The following is a 23,867-nucleotide window of genomic DNA, read 5'->3' as shown; positions in this document are numbered from 1 at the left end:
TGGGCATTCATATCAGGAGGAGGGGGTGGAGGTCCCTGCCTCTCTTGTCTCTGATCATTCCCGTCCTCACGACGGTGTACACCACCACCTCTCGGACGTCCAACCTGGCGTCTAGGAGGCATACTGTTCCATATAAAACCCATACGTAACTAACATGCATAATTCCATAATTTATTTTAAGTAAACACTGAAATAATTACAGAATCTGAATGTAAAATATTTCATGGAGGCATGCTGTTAAAATAATTCATGTTTTAAATAAAATGCCGAAAGGTAAAACTTACAGACCGAAGACGTGGCTTCGTGAGCTTCTCGTGGTCAGTAGTAGTGTAACCCTTTACAAGAACATAGGCTCTGATACCAACTGTAAAGGCCCGAAAATTCATGCTTGAAAATTTACGGAAAAATTTAAAATTTTCTTTTTAAAATAATTAAAATGTCTCGATCATAGGTTAAACTGATAAAAATGTTTGATATTGAAAATAGCAGCGGAAGAAATTTAATGTTTGCAAAGTAACAATTTAAAATAATTCAACAAGAGATAAAATGTTTGAGCATTAAAAACAAAATGGCAAGTGCTGAAACTGAGGTCCTCGGGTTCCACTACTGCCGACCCAAGCTAGCTCACTGGTCCCCGCCCTCGGCCCCGACAGCATCAGTACCTACAACAATCAAGTCTAGTGAGTCTAAAGACTCAACATGCATATATCGTAAATAACAAGTAAATAATATAGTAAAATTTGCATGAGATAAAAATATCATGTCATGAGGCATACGTGAAAATAACTTGTCATGAGCAATTATAATACGTGCATAACTGAACTGAAAATCGTAGTGAAAATGTTTGCTTCTTGGAGCCCTGTACTGAAAAAACATGAAATAATTTTCTGTTGAGATTATGGTCTACGCAAGTGGTCTCTGAACTGAACTGACCGGTAACTGGCGACCGGGCCTGTAACTGGCGACAAGACTTAGTAATGTACGTCTGATCAGACCACTGCCACAGTACTGGGTGAAACAACTGAACTGACCGGTAACTGGCGACAGGACTTAGTAATGCTCTCATAACCGGTAACTGACGACCGGACCGGTAACTGGCGACCGGATTTAATCAAGATAGTAAAGTGACCACAAGCAATATCGCATAAATCTCAAAATGAATATTTTTGCATGTAATATAATTAGATAACATCATTAAATATGAACAATTTTGATCTTCTTGCATTAAAATCATGTAATTGCGATAATTAAAAATACCTATATGACTTGATTGAAGAGTGAAAGAAGATATAAACATGCCTTAGTTAGTTTTGACAGAAAACAAACGAAATAACGACGCGGCACGGCGGAGTCGAAGTGCTCTTCACTTTCTCACTTAATTCCTTTAAATTAAGCATGCACCATAATTATTATAATAGTTTTAAAAAAAAATCGTAAACGTGATGCATGAGCATTTAAAAATATTATGATTTGTGCTCAGGGCGCTGCCAATACCAAAATCTCACCCCGGGTGCAAAATGACCATTTTGCCCCTGGAAACCCAAAAATTATCGTTTCCCCTGGACCTCTAAAATTGACCCGAAGCTTAACAAACTCCTTAAAATATCCCAAAACATTTTTTTTTAAAAGTATTCCTAGACGTAAACTCGAGCCCGTATCATAACTTATCTAATTCGTTTTAAAAACTTGGACCGGGGTCCCGGTTTTAATCCGAATAAATCCAAAACTCAACCAAATTTTTCCCAACTTTTTAATATAAATTAAAACACTAAATAGGTCCTAAATCCATGTCATTAGCTCCCCAAAACCCACGGCCAAATTTCCAGAAGTTTTTTTTTTTTTTTCAACTCTCGGCCCCCTCTTGCATATCCATCACCCAACACGTCACTACCCCTTAAATAATTTGGTTCGGTCCTACCCTCCATCACGTGTCCCTCACCGATCAGACAATTAACAATCTCCTAAACTAAGCTTAGCCGAAGCATAAATCTGTTGACAATTCCCGAAATTCCCAAAAATTCTCGGCCCTACCTTGTTTGCAATCTATTCATCATCTTCTCCAAAACTCACGTCCCTAGCCTACCCCGACTTACCAGCCATGAACCAGCAGTAAATCTATCTTCCCTAGACCATCCTAGGACACCTCTGAACCTGCTGAACCCACCAACACAGCCCCATGAACGCTGTTATTTTCTAAGAGCCGAGAAACATCCCAAAAATTCCTACCCGCGGCCTACCCGACTCAACCTGGCTCGATCAACTTTTCCATCGACTCCAGCATCTAAATCTCATCACCTTCGACCTTAACAGCTCTCTGTCAACCTATTACAGCAGCCCTTTACACCACAAGCCAGAAAAGTCGTGAGTGAACAACAAAATAATAAAAGAAATACATTATATCACCGAAATCTTTCATGCACAAGGGGGGATCGAAAGTTTTCTTCCATGTACACATTCAACAGCATATAAAGCGTGTGTGATGCATAAATAAGGATACAAAGCATGCCTGAAGATTATAAGAACAACCGATCGAAGGACCCGAGACGTGGGAAGAAGCTTGAGGTTGAAGGAAGAGAAGAAACCGAAATCTTATGCTGCTGCACTCACGAAGAGCTCAACCGATTGGAGGGGAGTGGGCGGCTGATACACCATTAGGTTTAGGGTAATTAGTGATTAAGGGTTAATTATATAGGTAAAATATTTGTTAATGGGCCACATTGTATTTTAAAAGTTTTTTTTTGAAAGAGTTACAAGCCCAATAAGTCCAAAAGTGAGCCCATTACATCTAACCGCAGTCCCGAAAATATTTCATGTTGGAAAGTTTTCGAAAATATTAGCCTAACCCTCAAAACGACTCCCGATTCGATAAAATTTATGTACCGATTAAAAATAAAATCTTACGGGTAAAAATACTCAAAAATTCCCATTTTAAAAAAATACACTTAAAACGCTCCCACTTAATTTATAAAAATAAATCGTGAAATAAAATAAATTTCCTGAAAATTCCCCGGTCTCCGACCCTCGTTCGAACGTGAAATGCAACTTAAAAATCTTAATGCACGAACTTTTGAAATGTAATGAAACAAATCCTATCATAAATGAATTATGCCTAAAATGCATAAAAATAATTAAACATAAATAAATGAAATGAACTTGCTAAATTACCACTTCTTAAATAAGTCTTTATTAATTTATCTCAATACTCTATCTCCGGACCGGCCTCACTTATTTAATTGAAAAGGTAACAATTAAACTACAGCGTAAAATAAATAAATTTAAAGAAAAGAATTTAAATATTGATGCGATAAAAATCATTTTAATTTAGATACTAGAATTATGCATGACTTATACGTAGTCTAAATTACGGGTTCTACATTCGCGCTCGAGCGGTAGAAAATGACTGCTCGAGCGCCGAGCTCTCTGGAAAATTGTCCCCAACATTTTTTTTGTTTTGTTTTTTGAAAAATGAAAACAAAACAATAAAAAAGAAATATAACATAACTAACATAACCAAAATATCGAATTAAATGAAAAATAAGAGAAAAAAGAGGTAGTTCTCAATTTATAGTCGAGAGCTTGACTGTCGGTCAGTTTTAGTTCGGATTGTCTTGGAACCGGATGATTCCAAGTTGTAGCTCAGCTGTGCCACCCATGTAGTGCTTCAATAGCTGGGCATTGACCGTAAATGTCCCATCCTTGCCATCTTGCAATTCAACAGCTCCCGATGGGTAAACTTTGGAAATCACGAATGGACCAGACCATCGTGACTTCAATTTTCCAGGAAAGATTCGCAATCGGGAGTTGTAGAGTAGGACGTTTTCACCTTCCTTGAATTCCCTCTCGACGATCCGCTTAATCATGAGCCTTCTTTGTTTTCTCTTTATATGACAGTGCAAGATCATATGACAGGTTCCGGAATTCTTCCAATTGATCCAGTTGCATCAGACGTCGTTCAACTGCAGCAGTAAAGTTATAGTTTAGTGCTTCTGTGGCCCAATATGCCCGATACTCTAACTCTACAGGTAGATGACACGCTTTTCCAAACAGTAACCTATATGGTGTAGTGCCTATAGGTGTTTTGAACGCAGTCCTATGTGCCCAGAGAGCATCATCTAACCTCACTGACCAGTCTTTCTGACTGACACCTGCAACTTTCTCCAAAATTCGTTTTATCTCTCGGTTCGACACTTCCACTTGACCACTCGTTTGGGGGTGATATGGGGTAGAGATCTTGTGTGTGACACCGTATTTTCTCAAAAGTTTGTCAAATAATTTGTTGCAAAAATGGGTGCCACCATCACTAATGATTGCTCTTGGTGTCCTAAACCTGTTAAAAATATTTTTCTTTAAAAATTTCAAGACCACTTGAGCATCATTAGTGGCATACGCTTCTGCCTCTACCCACTTAGACACATAATCAACCGCAACCAAGATATAATTTTCGTGAACGAACTGGGAAACGGTCCCATGAAATATATCCCCCAAATCAAAAACCTCATACTCAAGAATATTATTTAATGGCATTTCGTGACGGTTAGAGATGTTACCTGACCGCTGGCATTTATCACATGCTAGCACATAAGAACGAGCATCTTTAAATAGAGTTGGCCAATAAAAGCCATATTCAAGTACCTTCGATGCTGTCCTTGTTGGTCCAAAATGACCACCTACCTCACGGTCATGGCAATGGTTGAGAATTTGACAAAATTCTTCCTCTGCAACACACCTTCTTATCATGGCATCTGCACAAATCTTGAACAAAAATGATTCCTCCGAAAAATAATATTTCACGTCAGAAAAAAATTTCTTGGTGAAACGATAGATTTGGTGGAGGTGTGCCCGTGACAAGAAAGTTAGCAAAATTTGCATACCAAGGACAATGTTTAATCTCAAACAGTTTCTCATCAGGAAACCAATCATCAATAGCCTGATCTACACAATCATTATTAATAAGCTTTAGTCTAGACAAATGGTCCGCCACCACATTTTCTACACCTTTTTTATCCTTTATTTCGAGGTCAAACTCCTAGAGAAGTAATATCCACCTAAGCAATCGTGGTTTGGCCTCTTTCTTAGCAAGCAAATATTTGAGGGCAGAGTGGTTAGTAAACACAATTACTTTCGACAAAACAAGGTATGAATGGAATTGGTCAAGTACAAATACTACCGCAAGTAACTTTTTTTCGGTGGTAGCATAATTTAATTGTGCTTCATCTAGAGTCTTACTTGCATAGTATATATTGTGAAATACCTTGTTCCGCCTTTGACCTAGGACGGCACCAACCGCAGTATCACTGGCATCGCACATGATCTCGAAGGGTAGATCCCAATCAGGTGCCACCAAGACAGGAGCTGTCACCAAGCGCTCCTTCAAGTCCTCATATGCCTGTACACATTCAGAATGAAATCAAAAGGCATGTCTTTCATAAGTAAGGAAGATAGAGGTTTGGCAATTTTTAAAAAATCTCTGATAAAACTCCGAAAGAAACCGACATGGCCTAGAAAACTTCTAACTCCCTTTATGGATGTCGGAGGTGGTAAGTTCTTGATAACTTCTACTTTTGCCTTATCCACCTCTATTCCATTCTCCGAAATCTTGTGCCCTAGGACAATTCTCTCTTGTACCATGAAGTGGCACTTCTCCCAATTAAGCACCATGTTCGTCTCTTCGCACCTCCCCAACACGAATCTCAAATTCTGCAAATACTCATCAAACTTTGCACCAAAGATAGAAAAGTCATCCATAAATATTTCAAGAAAGGTTTCAATCATATCATGGAATATAGCAGTCATGCAGCGCTGAAATGTGGCAGGTACATTACATAGACAAAAAGGCATACTAAGAAAAGCAAAGGTTCCATGAGGACAAGTGAAAGTGGTTTTCTCTTGGTCTTCAGGTGAAATCGTGATTTGATTATACCCCGAATACCTATCTAGAAAACAATAAAACTTATGCCCCGTTAGTCTCTCAAACATTTGATCAATAAATGGAAGGGGAAAGTGGTCCTTACGGGTGGCATCATTCAACTTCCTATAGTCAATGCACACTCTCCACCCTGTAACAGTTCTCGTGGGAATAAGTTCATTTTTTCCATTAGTGATAACCGTAATCCCACCTTTCTTAGGCACACATTGAACATGACTCACCCATGCACTATCTGAAATAGGATAGATAATACCTGAATCAAGAAGCTTAATAGTTTCAGCCTTCACTACCTCTTGCATCATTGGATTGAGTCGTCTTTGAGGTTGCAAGAGGGTGAGTATTTTCTTCCATCAAGATTTTGTGCATGCAGATCGATGTACTGATTCCCTTTATGTCTGCTACCTTCCAGGCAAATGCCTTTTTGTGCTCTTTGAGAACTTGCAACAATCTTTCCTCCATAGCATCTGTCAAAGCAGCAGAAATAATGACAGGTAAAGTGTTGTTTTCACCTAGGTATACATACTTTAGGTGCGGAGGCAAGGGTTTGAGCTCAAGCGTTGGTGGTTCCTCGATGCTTGACTTTGGAGGAGTCAAATCTCTGCCCTCTCCTAAATCTTCCACTCTCATCCTCATTGGCTTCCTCCATGGATGGTTGGCATTAAAGTATGCTACTATTTCAGCTTTTTCTTCATCCAAGTCATCATCCTCCAATTCAGTTGTGAGTCTGGCTTCCAATGGGTCTTTCATGCCCTCCTGCACAAAATTACACACAAGCGAATCCACAACATCAATTCTAAAACAATTATCGGTGTGCAGTGTGTGCTTAAGAGCAGTAAAGACGTCAAAATTAATTTCTTCCTCGTCCACTTTTAATCTCAACTTCCCTTCTTGAATTTCAATCAGGGCCTTGCCAGTCGCAAGGAATGGTCTCCCCAAAATCAAGGGCATCTCCACGCCTTCCTCCATGTCAAGTACTACAAAATCTGCAAGAAATGTGAATTTTTCCACCTTTACCAGGACGTCCTCTATGACTCCTCGCGGGTATTTGACAGATATGTCTGCTAGTTGCAAGGACGTCCTTGTTGGCTTAGATTTTCCTAATCCGAGTTTCCTGAATACAGATAACGGCATAAGATTTATACTTGCTACAAGATCACACAAGGCTGTACGAAAAACAATATCACCAATCACGCAAGGAATAGAAAAACTCCCTGGGTCTTTTAGTTTCGGTGGTATCTTGTTTTACTAATGCAGAGCTGTTCTCAGTCAAGTTTACCGTCATATGATCCTTCACCTTCCGCTTGTTAGCTAAAATGTCTTTCAGGAATTTAGCATAGCTCGGCATTTGCATCAGAGCATCAGCAAAAGGAATATTAATGTTCACTTTTTTGAATACCTCTAAGAACTTACCGAATTGCACATCCAATTTCGCTTTTTTTAATGCTGTAAGGAAAGGTGGGGGAATTGTAATTGTAGATTATGTAGTGGGTGCGGGTGTAGATGTGGGGACCCGAACCTAATTCATTTCTTAATCATTATTAATATCAAATGAAATCAATTAAGTAATGTGGGGACATCAAATTTCTGTTTAAATGCAAATACAGAAACGTAATGTACTCGATCTGATATACATGTCAATACAAAAGTACAAGTCTTGTACAGTGTTTATTAATTTCAAACTCAATTTCAGTCAATATCTCACGTATTGAAAATCAATCTATTCTAAGTCCAGATCTCCACGCTAATTGTAATCTCTCATCTTCTTCCTGATCCTGATCCTGCCCCACCTGTTGTCATGCACACATACAAACAAGACAACAGCCGGATAACTTCGGTGAGAATATAATCTCAGTATAAATAATGTAAACATGCAGTCATATAAAAGCATATATAAAAGCATGAAACACATATCAATAGCATGTATCAAATCTGAAAGACATGTATCGATATCAAGTAATACATAAAACTCTAGACTCGTCACTTCAGACTCTACTCATTTCTAATCTAGGGATCCCGGTTGAATAAGAACGCAACGTTCTCCCACCTACTTTCCCCAGCCAGATGGTGGTACGTCCTTATTCCCAGACTTTGGCTATCTAAATCGAATATCTGCAATAGAAGTCTATCTACTCCTAAGCACATCGATATATACCCAAAAGTCCAGTGATTTGGCGGTTCTGCCAAAGACTAGGCATATCTGCCCAAGACTCTAACTCATGCTTTGCTATAATCAATAGAATAAGCATATCAATATCACACATTGCAACATATCAAGGCAATGGCAATTCAGTATGTGATTTTGGGAAACTCAAGCTAAATCAAACTCGAGTTGTGCAATCCCGAATCAACATTGATTTATACCTTTCGTTCTGTAAATCTGACTCTGTCGAAGTCTCGGATTCAAAGCCTATCAATACTCAATCTGGCAATGACAATATTGAGGAGTATAATATCAATACACCGCTTAAATCAATACTGGATATAATTAGAACTAAATCAGATTCTATTTCAGCGGCATAACTGCACAATCTCAATGTACCCCACAATACAAATATCAACTGATATCAATCTTAACTCGTAATCGATAAAAACACAAATCTGATACCAAATCTCAATCCAATCAACTGAGAAAATCATAACAATTCTGTATGGTATCCGTTCTTCAATCTGGTTTCGATTATACGATGTCAAACATATCGTAAACACCATATATGAATCATATCCGATTCCTTCAATAGCATAATATCAAATCATATCAGAACATAATAAAACTTACGTTCAGTTGAAGCTCTCGTCGATAGAAGCACAGTACTGAAGTCGGATTACAAATCAGATGGACGAATCGAAATATAAAGGAGTAAGTTCTACGAACTTTTCTCGTTCATTTCCTTTCTTTTTCTGCCAAAAGAATGAAGTGTATATGTATATATATAACCAACTTGCATGTCTATGAAACATGGCTCAATTTTCTTGAATTCCAGTCGGCGCTCGGGCGGTCAAGAAGTACTGCTCGGGCGCGGAATGTTCTGTCCAAATTTTTTCTTATTGCACATTGGCGATCGGGCGGTCACAAACTACCGCTCGTGTGCCGCATCTTCTGCCCGAAACATATTCTTGTTGAACTCTGGCGCTCGGGCGGTCATTTCCTGCCGCTCGGGCGCCAATAGTTCTATCCAAAAATTACATAATTCATATTCTTTGCCCAATCTGATCTCAGAATGGTCCGTCTATAATAACATCAATTCAAAATCAATAATCTCAGCTTAACAAAATCAAAATCTCGGGCATTACAGTAGATTTAGAAGATTAACCTGTAGATGTATCAACCGCTCCCTCTCGTTGATCTTCTTTTTCAAGCACTTTTCCGCTCCTCAACACTATGGCTTTCACATTCTCTTTCGGGTTGGTTTCCGTGTTGCTTGGCAAGGTGCCTGGTTCTCTGCTCGTGATCATTTTAGCCTACTGACCTATCTGATTCTCCAAGCCCTTTAGTGATGCATCCTGGTTTTGTAGTCTAGTCTCGGTTGCTGAAATGAACTTAGACATCATTTGCTCCAAACTAGATTTCTCATCTCGAGGCTCACGTCGATACATCGGTTGCTTACTGTATTGTTGTCCTCCTTGTGGTCGAGTCTGACTGCCTTGACCACCCCATGAGAATTTGGGGTGTTGTCTCCATCCAAGATTGTATTTATTTGAATAAGGATCATTCCTCGGACGGTTTTGAACCCCCACTTGATTCACCAATGCCTCCTCGTTCACATAAAAAGGACCACTGTCTTGACAGTCCTTAACATACTGTTCTCCTCCGCATTTTTCACAAAATATCTCTTGCAGGCGCATTGTTGTCCCATTTGCGTTCATGCTGTCTATTTTCCTGTTAAGTGCTTCTAATTGTGCATTGACAGATGAAAAATTAGTTACCTGATGTACTCCTGCATTCCTTCGCTGAGTGTTCCTCTCAGATTGAGGGTGATAGGTGCTAGCAGCCATCTCCTCCAGTAACTCGTATCCTTTCTCGACCGTTTTCCTCAACAGATTTCCACAGGCCGCAGAATCTATCATGGTACAGTTAGAGGAAATTAACCCATAGTAAAAAGTTTGGACAACTAACCCAAGAGGTAACTCATGGTGTGGGCATCTTCGCAATAAATCTTTGTAGCCTTCCCAAGTCTCATAGAGTGACTCCTGCTCAATTTGAGAGAAGGTGGTTATGTGTGCTCGCAGCTTCATGGTTTTTGATGGAGGAAAGTATTTCAAGATGAATGCCTTGGCCATATCTTCCCAAGTTGTGATTGAACCTACAGGCAAACAATTCAACCACGATTTAGCTTTATCACGCAAAGAGAACGAAAATAAACGTAGTCTAACAGCATCATCTTAAACTCCATTAAATTAAAAATATCGCAAATTTCTAAGAATTTGGCGATGTGAGTGTTCGGATCATCTAGCGCATTTCCCCCAAGTTGGACAGTGTTCTGGATCATTTGAATTATGGCTGGTTTGATCTCAAACTGGTTTGCCCTGACGGTTGGTCGCACTATGCTTGGATGTGCTCCATCAAGCGACGGTTGCGCATACTCAAGCATGGGTATGCGCCTTGGCTCTTCGACCCTTAGATCTTCGTGATGCTCCTCCTCACGCTCGTTCATGTTCATTATGTCTTAAAGCCTCTGCTGTTGTCGTCTCCTGCGTAAGGTTCTTTCAATCTCGGGATCGAATATCTCTACTTCAGAATCTAGAGACCTTGGCATGCACAAGAGAGATACTTGTGAAGAAATCGAAGGTGTCAAACAAAGTAAAATAGAGAATACTAGAAATGACTAAAAATAAAATTATGAATTAACAGTCCCCGACAACGGCGCCAAAAACTTGATCGAGCAAAACTTGCACTGTGGAATTCTTAATAAAAATATGATTTTGTATGCTCAAAAATTAATCACAAGTGCACGATGTCAAGAAATAGTATAACGTACGTGAGTACGAGTATCGTTCCACTGGATACTGTATTTGACAATTATTATTTTTCAGTTATTAAATCTCTAGCAAAGAAAATTGATTGATTTATTATTACTACTATGATCAAATAAACAAGCAAATAAAACTATTCAAGAATTGATTAACGAAATCTAATATTTAAAATGGTTGATTAAAAATTCAATGAGAAATGAATTTCTTGGGAATATCGGTTCACCTACCTCTCGTTAATTAATTAATTCGTTCGATAATGAATGAATGCTTCCGACAAGATTTCCTATTCAATTGAACACACTCTCTCGAGTTATGCCAAACTAATTCTACTCAATGAAGTAATTAAATGTCTTTAATTATTTATCAACAGTGAATCGCATGTCGATCTATGAAATCTCCTAGTTTTCGCCCTACCGGACAATGACTATCGGTGCGTATCCAATTTCATATATCTATGTAAATCGTAGATCCATGGATTATACTACTCGTTCCTATCACAAGTTATTCTCTCGAACTCACTCACAATATAAAATTGTTATTAAAGTTAGCTATGCTTTAACAACACGATAAAACAATAGTATAATTAAGAATAAATCAGAAATCGATATGTGAATTACTTTAAATCAAAGTTCGGGATAGGATCTCCTTAAATCCCAAAAAATAATTATGTTTAGCTACTCGAATTCATAATAGACATAAACAAAACAATATTTAAAAGATAAAAACTAAATTAGAAATACTAGATTTGACAAAAATTGCGAGGAACGACGTTCAAAAATCTTCGAATCTTCAACTCCAAGCGCAAAATTCTTTCCCAAGCTTGCGGCGGCTCTCCAAAGAAGTCTGAATGAATAAAAAACGTCCAAAGATCCATTCCATATCATCCACATCACAAGACTAAGGTGAGGAATCGGCAAAGAATTTTTTCCAAAAATAGGTGGCGCTCGGGCGGTAGAACATTACCGCTCCAGCGCCACATATTCTGTAATTTTTCTTGAGGAATGCAGCATTCGTGCTTGGGCGGTAGAATATTACCGCTCGAGCGCCACATGTTCTGGACATTTTTTCTTCGGAGGAGAAATCTCGCGCTCGGGCCGTAGAATATTACCGCCCGAGCGCCACATCTTCTGTAATTTGGCTTGTGAGTCACTTCTCGTGCCCGGGCGGTAAATTTCTACCGCTCGAGCTCCAGTCTTTCTGCCCATTTTTGCACCTTTGCTCCGATTTCGGTTTTCCGGTCATTTTACCTGCAAATTTCTCACGCCCAAGTGAGAAATGATCAAATGCATATGCTTACTCTAAAACGAACAAAATGTAAATGAAATGTACGCCTGCACAATGCAAACACACACAAACTAATGCAATAAAACATGTAAAAACCACACATATCATCTAGACATTAACGGCGTACATTAATCACATGCCGTCAATATTATTATTCACGACATGCATATTAGCAAGCTGCGACAAATGGGCGAATTTTTTAATTAGCGACGGTTTTGGTTAAACCATCGCTAATTTAAAAGTTGCGACGGTTTAAAACAAATCGTCGCTGATTTTAAATCCACGACGATTAGATAAAAAAAAAACCGTCGCTAAATCAACCGTCTCTAATATCCGTATTAACAACTGTCGCTAATTTTAAATCAGCGACGGTTTAATTAAAAACCTTCGCTAATAGCGATGGTTAAACAAAAAACCATCGCCAATTGTCTATAAATATCTACATTTTCGATCCATTTCCTCCATACCACTTCACAACACATACAATTTTTCTCTTTTAGACGATTTTAGTTTCGACTTAGGATACGTTTTTTCGTTTCAATTTTTGGTTAATTTTTTAAGTTTTAGTTAAGATCATAAAAATTATTATCATATTCTGATTGTAAATTTTTTTAAAAAATTATTAAATTATATAAATAATTAATTTAATAATTTTTTTAACGAAAAAATTAGCGACGGTCTTTGAACTATCGCGAAATGTAGCGACAACCGTCGCTAAATTTAAAGACCGTTGCTAATTTTAGATATTTTATGAATATTAACGGTGTGGATAATTGAATTAACGACGTACATTTGCACGCTGCGGATAATAGTATTATCAGCGTGCACATGTACGCCGCAGATAATCTTGAACTTTCAACAGCTTGAAGTTGTGCAGCGTGCAATGTGCACCGCGGAAAGAGAATGTGCACGCTGCTAAAAACCATTGTTGTTGTAATGAAGGAACGTAAAACTATATTTCTTAACAATCATGGAAATAAATTACATATATCCTAAAATATAAATAGCAAAAATAATCAAAACACAATAATGCAAATATCTGTGGCCAAAATTCGGAGCAACAGAACAATCAATAAACATTTTTTATGAATGTAATCTTCAAATGTCTCCAACATGTAACGACAACATAGTAAAATTACGATGCTTAGTCTCTACGAATTCTTCAGAAAATTTTCTTGTCTATTGTTTGTCTCGCTTCTTTAGCAGCTTTGACCGACTGCATCTACTGTGTATCAATTATTCTTTAATATATATAGGCATGTCAGGATTTTGATAGGCTTGAATAGATTCCTACAAAATAAATAAACGAGTTTCTTATTAGGCTTGTCAGGATTATGATAATTGTTTGAGTTTAGATTTTTCGTTTTACTTTTACTTCATGAAATTAATTCTTTATTAACAAAAAAAATATGCACGTCGTGAATAAACCTTAATGAAATGTGTGTATCACCCATCGTGAATAATCTTCATACAAACACCTCAATAGTGCGCATGTTGCGAAAAATCATAATACAAACACCTCATCAGCAGAGCACACTGTTTGTCGTAAATAACATTTACTGTGGCACACTTTCACGCTATGAATGATCTGAATATAAACACCTTATTAACCGCACACTTTGCACGCTGCGAATAATACTAAATACGGCGTGTCATGCACGTCGTGCTAAATATGAATTGCAGCACATAGCGCAAGTCGAGAATAATACTAATGGCAGCTTACAGTCAACGCCGAAAATACTATCAATTGCAGCGTATATTGCACACCGCAAAAAGTATTAACTGCAGCACACGGTGAACGTTGTGGATATATTCAGACTTTCAACAGCTTGTGATTGTACAAGTCGCAATGTAAGATGTGGATAGCATATATGCATGCCTGCGAAAACCCATATTTGTTGTAGTGATCAAATATAGATTTTAAGAAACTAAATTTTCTAGAAAGACAAAACTCTTATGCACAATCTTATCAAAAGAATTTAGGAGATAAATTTTTGTCTTGCCATGTTTTCTTTCAGGTTTATACTTTACTATGAGACTTATCATTTCCGAAGTTTATTTACTAAACAAAGTCGGTGTCGAATACTCAGGGCGCGGGATGTGACAGTTCGGTCCAAACAATGAATAATTAACTATCATGCCGAATATAAATGTTTTTAAGCTATATTCGGCTTACAGTATTTTTTCCTTATTGTTTGTAGGCCTCCAAGTTCTAATGTATAAATGACCAGTTTTGAGAAAAAATTTAAATCCGTAATACCTTTATCGCTACAAAAAATTCGTGACGGAAAAGCCGTTACTAATGTTGTGTTCCGTTGCTAATTCTGAACATTGGAAGTAACATAACGTCCACACACCTACGTACATTTCCTAACACAAATTTAGTATGATCAAGAAATTTGTTTGGACTGTATGAAGGAGTGAGGAGTCCAATAGATTAGATATTTTTCTTGTAATAACGAGTCGTATATCTCATGCTGCAATCTATATATGACTGAAATAAAATAAGGTCACAATAACTTTTTGCTCAAACTCATCCAAAAAAGGACTATTCATAGCTTTCCACTGACCATAATCGTAGGCTCGAATTCTAGTATCGCGTGATCCTTCCGTAGGTTCACAATTTGGTCCTCCGGCAGTGTAACCGAGACAGTTCGCCCTAATCCGGGTTCTCTTGCAGGCATCACCATAATCAAACCTTGCCCTTCCTCATTCCCCACACTACAACTCACATGCACCGGCACATTCCCTTTGTCAAATCTCGCGGCATACGCGAGCGACTGCCCGTTATCCACATCAAGTATGTGTTCCATGTTAATGAATGTTAACTCGGAATCACACATCCCATAAGGTTTGTTATCTCCCTTCAGATCCGCGACGTGTGAGTGGATGGAACTAGCCACTTCTCCGATATCACTGATGGTCAAATCCTCCTCGTCTACCGAGAGTGATGAGAAACGCACTGCATTCCCAAAATAACTAAGTGGAACGGACTTAGGACCACGATTTCTCGAGTCCATGCATATCGAAAGCGAGCATTTCCGGCCATCAAAAGATATCGGCTTCTGCCAACTCGTGATGCGCAACCATAGCAAAGCCACTAGGGCGTCGAAGGGATCGACATTTGGGCACTGGTTTCGAACTAGTGACATGCATTTTTCGACAGAGTTGCTGGAGAACAACATTGTTAGAGTTGCCATTTTTCGAGGGATTGTATGGTTCGGCACGGTTTCTAGTGGAGGGATCCAGTGGACCGTGGAGGCGTCGAGAGTTGGAAGATAGGGGGATGGAGGAGCGGCTGGCCGCGGTGAACATCGGCCCAAGATTTGATCAGTAGGATTGCACTTGTTATGTCTGCATGCATGTGATTGCATCTGAGGGCAATAGCCATGCCTCCACATTCAAAATTGGTTATCTGCATATGAATATTCAAAGTAATAATATTAAAATTATTGTTTCACTTAATGTTTTATTTAAATTAGGAATTTCAATAATAAAAGAAAAATATTTTGCATGCTAGGTGAATTAGAAATTTACAAAAATAATTTTTATTTTTAGTTAGATGAAAGAAGAGATGTTTTTATGATCGGCTTGCTTAAAAAAGATCAAAATTAATTACTTCTCTTAGTCATATAAAAAATTATTGTCAAACAAAGATTTTATAAACTCTTTTTGGTAGAACATAATTTCGATTACATAAAAGATCAAAATTGTAAAAATCAACATAAAAACGAGGAGGCCATATTTAGAAATCGAATTATATGGAAAGTTATCTACCAAATTTGTCCCATTTAATTCTACCCTAGCCAGCAATATCAAAATTATATTAATAATAACAATAAATTAAACATTTAATCATAGTATCCATTTTTTAACCCAATTTTCCCTAATTAATTCGACCCTATGTCAACAATTAAATTGTCCACAAAATAAAATAAAAAACATAGTATCCATATTTACCTGGATCCGAAAGGGAGACCAGAAGCTCGGATTTTGGGGCATGTCCTCCCACACCATCAGATCTTGTTCCTCCTCGGCATCCGCAGATCTCAGCCATTCATCCATCGCGGTATCCACCTTGGCCCTAAGCATCCTAACCCCAGCATCATTACACTTGATCTGCCACCCGCCATCTTCCGAGTCACGGGTCAAACGACCCGTAACCACCGGGTATTCATTCAGCAACTGGGACAACGAGACCCGGAGATTATCGAGCTGGTCCGACATCGGCCCGTGGATAAATGGGTTGGACTCGTAGTAGAAAATAGCTTGGACCTTCCGTAAGCCCATCTCCTGATCCAGCTTCGAGAATTTGTGGACCTTCCCGGGCTCGATGGCCTTGCTCGAGACCACACTCAAAAGTGACGTCATCTTCACCCTGCTGCACTTTCTCGATCCTTCCATCTTCGGGGAAACTTTTTTCACGTAAATTTGCGTGTGTAAGTGTGTGGATTTTGTCGAGATAATGTTTGAAGATCGATGGGGATGGATTTAATAGGGGTGGATGGGGATGGTGTTGGTTGGAGGTTATTTAATGAGTGAATTGATTGTGTATGCTGACCTTGTGGACCCTTTGATCAAGGCTCGCCAATTAAGATCTTGTTACATTTAGTTTTTATACATCTTTTATGATAAATGATCGGATATTTGATCGTCGATCGGAATAGAAAGTTGGTGTGATTGTTAGAAAGAACTGTCAGAGAATAATGGTTGTATCGATAGTATAGCTATTGTAGTTTACGTAGTTTCTGGTCGATATATATTTTAGACTTTGTCGGTTGGCTTGATTGACGAAGACGATGTGAATAATTGTCATTCCCACTTATTTGATCAATAATCTCGTCAGGTTACAAAATGCAATTGAGAAAACTATAATGCAATTCCTTCTCTAGCTAGGACCTATAATTGTATAATAAATTATGAAATAGCAAATTATTTAACAATAATTCCATTGTTGTATGTGTTCAATAAATCAACTTGTGGCTTGTGTTTATTCACTTTTTTTGAAAAAATAATCTTTATTTTAATAATTTTTACGGTTTATCCAATTATAAATTTTAGTTTATTTCTATACTAATGCAAGTTGTATAGATAAAATTATTGAATACACTATAAGTATCATGAGGTTCACAAGTTATGTGGACCATGAAATTCGTTAGTATGTGTATTGTATATTCTAAATTTATTTTTAGTCGATTCAGCCGCTTGAAACAAAGATAAAGGTCGCTCGAACTCGAGACTAACATCTCCGATGCTAACGTCACGTTTCATTGGTATGAGCATGAAGATGTCCAATCATGAAGATAAAATAATCATATGATGATTACGCTGAACAATCCTCCCTCGAAATTTTCAAGTGGTTATTACTTATAGAGTGGATTAGCATGTAGTCATGTTTGTACAATATTAGTCATTTGACCCGGGACAGCATGAAAGCTCTACATACTAAAACTGCACTTTGATTCATTTCTCCATGGGGGTCATCAGGTGACGAGATTGGATATAGCTCGACAAACGTAAGAGTCGATGAATTGTAGTCGGAAATTCACAGCTCATCTACGAGCGTTGATATCCTATTTAATCCGATGAGTTAATTAGTGCAATGAATCTCTGGCCATAGTTAACATGTGCATTATGAAAAGCTTTTTCCTTATTTGCAAATACGATTCCACTATGATTACTCAAAATATATCACAACGTTATCAAGTTTATTTGCAACTCTCGATATATCAATGTTTGCAGAGTCGAAAAGCAGCAGTTATTACTTATTTATCTCTTCAAAAACCGTTGCAGTCCGAGACACAATGGTTTGAGCTTACTATGTATGCTAGGGGCGAGACCCCTAATCTTGCCACCTTGACAGGTCAGTCGACTTTGAGAGACTGAATCAGTGAGGGACAGTCTACTGATGAACAATTGCAAAAGTGGATATTGAGAGATGAAGCAAATGGCTGGAAGTTATATTCTGAAGTGAATTATATAGTTCGTTATTGAGATCGTTTATGGGTTCCTAGTGACGACTCTTTGAGGGAGCTCATTATGAAGGAAGCTCATGACACACCATATTCCATTCATCTGGGAAGCACGGAGATGTACAAAGATTTGCAGTTGTTATTGTTGGAAACTTAATTTCAGTGATTTGACAAACCAAGCATCGAACTTATTGGATTAACTGATCAAATGCAAACAAGCTTAACTGATTAAATTCTTACAACTGTTAGTAGTCATTAGCTGAAGATTAATGCGTACCAGCTAAATCTTATCTACGTCGAACTGATCAGTTGGAAACTGATCAGTTGAAGCAGCATCTAACTGACTGATCAGTTGGGAATTGATCAGTTGAAACAATCAGTTATGAGTTTTCCAACAGAGTATCCTTCAGCTGATCTCCCAGCTGTACACGTCATCAGTTGAGCACGTCAACCGACAAAGAGTACAACAGACTGCAACTAGTAGTGGAACGCCACATTTCAGAGATTGCAGTGTACAATTTTCAGAGAATATTGACGTGGCAATCAACGGATATAAAGATTCAAATGTTATTTAATATTACCGTTGAGAGGGAAGCCAATAAATAGGTAAAGAAGGCAACTGAGAAAATAACTCGAACAACTATTCTACTTAAGCTTGCTGTTACTCTGCTAAAATCACCACTCGTATTCAAATATCAAGAGCTTACTCTTATCAGATTTATCAATAGAAATCAAGGCTACATTTACTAGCTTGTTAGCACTTTGAAATCTTTGTTAGATTCATTCAGTTGTGTTATATTCAGTCACGCACTGTAATGTTTTTTGTGAACTAAGAGTTTTAGTATTGGCAGTGTTAAGTCCAAACTGAAGTGGGTCAGTACAACGTTTGTATTTGATCAAAGTATTTTAGTGAAAATCCTATCTGCGTGATAGAAGGGGTGACGTAGGAGTTATTTATTCTCCGAACATCCAGAAACAAATCGTGTGCATTTTATTTCAGTTACTATCCGTTATTCTATCTTTCAGTCAGTTTACCTCCACAACTATTTTTCAGTTAAACTGATTGTTATCGGCTGACGAGATACCAAGTGTCGGTTTGTCATTAAACTGAACCCAATATTCGAAAAGAATTTATAATCAGTGAGTGTCTATTCAACCCCCTTTCTAAACACTTATCACCTTTTAACCGATCCTTTCAAGTGGTATCAGAGTGGTTGTATCTCGTCTCAGAATATTTCTACTCAAACTATTCATAATGTCTTCCTTCAACAAGATCCCAATGTTTTCCAGAGAAGACTTCGATGATTGGAAAATCAGGATGCAGGCTCACTTAGCGGCACAAGACGATGATATGTGGTACGTCATCACTGACGGACCAACGAGGATTCTGAAAGCCAACACAGCAGTTGCAATCACCGGTGGGGCACCTCATAGAATTGAAAAGCCCAGAGATGAATGGACTACTTAGGACAAAAGAAAAGCAAATTTGGATAATGTGGCAAAGGATATACTATACAAAACGCTGGATAAAATAACTTTCAGCAAGATCAAAATGTGTAAGACAGTTAAATAAATTTCGGAAAAGCTGATCCAGCTTTGTGAAGGAAATGAACAAACCAAAGAGAATAAACTTTCTGTTGCTGTTCAGAAGTTTGACAATATCAAGATGAGAACTGGAGAATTGATGCATGAGTATGATGAAAGAGTCAGCTGTATCATCAATGAACTAAATGCACTTGGAAAAGTGTATACCAACAAAGAAGTTGCCTTAAAAGTTATCAGAGGTCTTCCCAAGGAGTGGGACGTTAAGACCATGGCAATGAGGGAGTCAAAGAATCTAAACAAGGTTGAGCTTCATGACCTATTTTCTGATCTAAAGGCCTATGAGTTTGAGCTGCAAACTCGAGAAGGAGAATCCTCTACTCCAGCAGCCACAACTGCCTTAGCTGCTGTAAAAACAGAACCAACTGGTTCAGTCGAGAAAGTTGCTGATCAACTGAGCAATGACGCTATGTCATTGTTCATCAAAAAATTTGGAAGATTTATAAGGAAAAATCAAGGGAACTTCCAAAAGCATTATCAGAGAAACAATTCTAAAGAGGAATCAAACGCTTGCTACAACTGTGGCAAACCCGGTCACTTCATTGCTGACTGTCCCAAACCTAAGAAGGACAGTCAAGGCTCGACTGAAAGAAAAAGAAGTCATATGAGCACAAGAGGAGACCCAAGGATGATAAGAAGTCTTTCAGGAAGAAGCATGAGGTGCACTTAACTGAAGAGAGTAAATCAAAATGGGCAAAAACTGACAGCGAAGAGTCAGAGCCAGAAACCTTATGCCGTTCCAGTGATGGTGAAGAGGAAGTGAAGTGTCTAATGGCTGGTGATACAGAAGTGTAGTCAAGCAGTCAACAGGTATTTGACTTCATCTCAACTAATTTCACTAGAGAAGAACTCATTTCAACTCTTCATGACATGATTAACGAGTACCACAAGCTTCCCTTATCTTTTGAAAAGGCCAGAGGAAAGCAAAATGATCCCACAGACAATAAAACTAAAATTGATGTATCAGTTGATGTGTTGAGTCTAAAAGGGGAAATTGTTGAGCTCAATGCTGAAAGAACCATGAATCAGTCAATGATTCAGAAGTAGATGCTTGAAAATTCAAAGCAAACTGAGCTCATTCAGGCTTGGAACAAATCATCTGTTGCATTAAATGAAATACAAAACTCACAGAAATCAGTTACTGATAAATCTGGTTTAGGGTTCAGTGTCCAAGATGAAATGTCTTTCAATGATACTCGACCAAAACTGAATATGGATAAAGGGAAATACATTCACTTTGTCAAATCAGTTGTGGTACAAGAACAAACTGGGCCAAGTAAACTGGTTGAACAGCCTACTGAAAGTACAAACAAGGCTAGAAGATATGGTATTGATTATAGCCCAAAAGTTTTAACTGACTCATGCAGTCAGTCGTCAAAAATATTCAGCAGGAATTATTCAAATGGCTACTCCAATTACTATAACAACAAGTCAGTTCAGAAAAGATATCGGCTGAACAATCAGTTGAACAAAGCTATATCACATGTTGTCTCATCTGCACACTACACACCAAGCACACACAAATCAAGAAAGACCATCTGGAATACAGCAACTGGACAGTCAGTCGGACTAATCCAAGTCTGGATTTCTAAAGGACTAATCAGTTTAGGACCCAAATAGAAATGGGTACCAAAATTATATAAAGTGTGTGATTGCAGGTAATAGGTATAAGCAAAGAATCAATCTGGTACTTGGATAGTGGAATCTCACGACATATGACATGAGATGCAAATTTGCTATCTCAACTGATCAAGTACACTGGACCAAATATCAGTTTTGGAGATAATTCCAAAGTTAAAACTGTGGGTAAGGGTAAGCTTATCCATGATAACTTTATCATTAATGATGTTTTATTAGTTGAGAATCTCAAGTATAATCTGATTAGCACTAGTCAGTTATGCGGTAATGGATTCTCAGTTCAGTTTGACAAACATTCTTGTTCATTCAGAGATGCAACTGATGAGGTCATCTTAACTGGCAAACGGTGTGGAAACACTTACAAAGTCAGTTGGAATGATCAACCTTATGCACCAGTATGTTTTATTGCTTCAAAATCTTCTAAAAACTGGTTGTGGCACAAGAGATTAAACCACCTGAACTTTAAATCTATTGCATATCTGAGTAATCACGAGTTTGTCACTGGTTTGCCCAAAATGGATTTTACCAAAGATAAAATTTTCTCAGCATGTCAATTTGGTAAACAAGTAAAATCTTCTTTTAAGAACAATGGTCGTAATTCTTCTTCCCGATGCTTAGAGCTGTTACATATGGATCTATTTGGTCCAATACCAGTCATGAGCTTAGGAGGAATGAAATACACCTTGGTGGTTGTAGATGATTTTTCAAGATTTACTTGGGTTATTTTTCTCAAATCCAAATACCAAACTGCTGCCCAACTGATCAAGCTTTTCAAAAGACTATTAAATGAGAAATCAGTTGGAATTGATAGAATCAGATCTGATCGAAGAACTGAATTCATCAATCAAATTCTTTCAAAAATTTTAGAAAATGCTAGAATTAGGCATGAACTCTCAGCAGCTAGAACTCCTCAGCAAAATGGTGTAGCTGAGAGGAGAAATCGGACCCTTAAAGAAGCTGCTAGAACAATGCTTGCTGATTCTGGTACTTCTCAAAGGTTTTGGGCAGAGGTAGTAAACACTGCGTGTTATACTCAGAACATATCGATGATTAATAAAAATCATTTGAAAACACCTTATGAGATCTGGCATGGACGAAAAAGTGTGGTTTCTTACTTCAAAATATTCGGCTGCAGATGTTTTATTCTTGACAATGGCAAAAATCATTTGATGATAAATCTGCAGAGGGAATATTTCTGGTATATACTTCAGTTAGCAAAGCTTATAGAGTCTTTAACAAGAGCACACTAAATGTTGAAGAGTCTATACATGTTTTTTATGAAACTGTACTAACTGATAAGCCAACTGATCCAGTTGAGCTAGTAGATCGATTTACAAATATCAGTTTGGAGGATGATCATGAAGAAGAGAATCATATCAATCGAAACATCCTTCAAACACCTGAACCTGAAATTGTGGATCAATCAGTTGAACAGGAAGTAGTTCCTGAAAATCAGTTGGAAGAGCAAAGAAATGATATTCAGTTACCAACTGAAAGAGCTCCAACAAAAACTGAAAACATTCAGTTGCCTACAGAAGTAGTTGATGATACAGAAGCAACAAACACTGAACTCATATGGAAGAAATCACATCCTCCAAAATTGGTGATAGGTAATCCATTTGGCCCGGTAAGAACAAGAAATCAAATGCTTTATCTATTTATTCATTCAGCTTTTGTATCGCAATTGGAACCGAAGAAAACTGATGAAGCTCTTGCTGATCCAAACTGGACAAATGCAATGCAAGAAGAGCTAAATCAGTTTACCCATAACAATGCCTGGAACCTAGTTCCAAGACCAGTTTCAAAAACTGTTATAGGTACAAAATGGGTATACAGGAATAAACTGAACGGAGATGGTTCAGTTGTGCGCAACAAGGCGAGACTGGTAGCACAAGGATATAGGCAAGAAGAAAAAATTGACTATGATGAAACATATGCACCAGTTGCAAGACTGGAAGCTATCCGAATATTCCTTGCCTATGCATCATTCAAGAACTTCAAATTCTACCAGATGGACGTAAAGAGTGCATTCATGAATGGTCAATTGCAAGAGGAAGTCTATGTTGAACAACCTCCAGGTTTTATCAATCATCATTTTCCTGATCATGTCTACCATTTGAACAAAGCCTTATATAGTCTTAAACAAGCTCCAAGAGCTTGGTATGAAACTCTTTCAAAATTTCTAACTGATCATGATTTTTCTGTTGGATCAGTTGATAAGACATTGTTCAAATTTTCAAAGAATAATCACGTTTTACTTGTTCAAATTTATATTGATGACAACATATTTGGGTCAACTAATCCCAAATTATGCGAGAAATTTGCTAAGTTGATGCAGGAAAAATTTGAAATGAGCATGATGGGTGAACTGACATTCTTTCTTGGACTACAAGTGAAGCAACTGGAGACAGACACTTTTATAAGTCAGACTAAATACACGAAGGAGTTGCTGAAGAAATTTGGCATGGAATCGT

The 23,867-nt window shown here is 37.9% G+C and overlaps 1 long non-coding RNA gene and 1 pseudogene across 1 annotated transcript; both read right to left on the bottom strand.

The window, feature by feature from the left end:
- Nucleotides 1-452: 452 nt before the first annotated feature.
- Nucleotides 453-1,225, bottom strand: LOC140831766 (uncharacterized). The gene is made up of 2 exons (XR_012117926.1): nt 934-1,225; nt 453-662 (listed from the first exon to the last, which is right to left on the bottom strand). It is a non-coding gene; the product is annotated as an uncharacterized lncRNA (long non-coding RNA).
- A 13,483-nt stretch (nt 1,226-14,708) lies between these two features.
- Nucleotides 14,709-16,663, bottom strand: LOC140833040 (protein ECERIFERUM 2-like; annotated as a pseudogene).
- Between the last annotated feature and the right edge of the window lie 7,204 nt (nt 16,664-23,867).

Source organism: Primulina eburnea, chromosome 5 (genome assembly GCF_022965805.1).
Source record: "Primulina eburnea isolate SZY01 chromosome 5, ASM2296580v1, whole genome shotgun sequence".
NCBI classification, from domain to species: Eukaryota; Viridiplantae; Streptophyta; class Magnoliopsida; order Lamiales; family Gesneriaceae; genus Primulina; species Primulina eburnea.
Note: the sequence above shows the minus strand (reverse complement) of the source record. Positions and strands in the feature narration are given on the sequence as shown.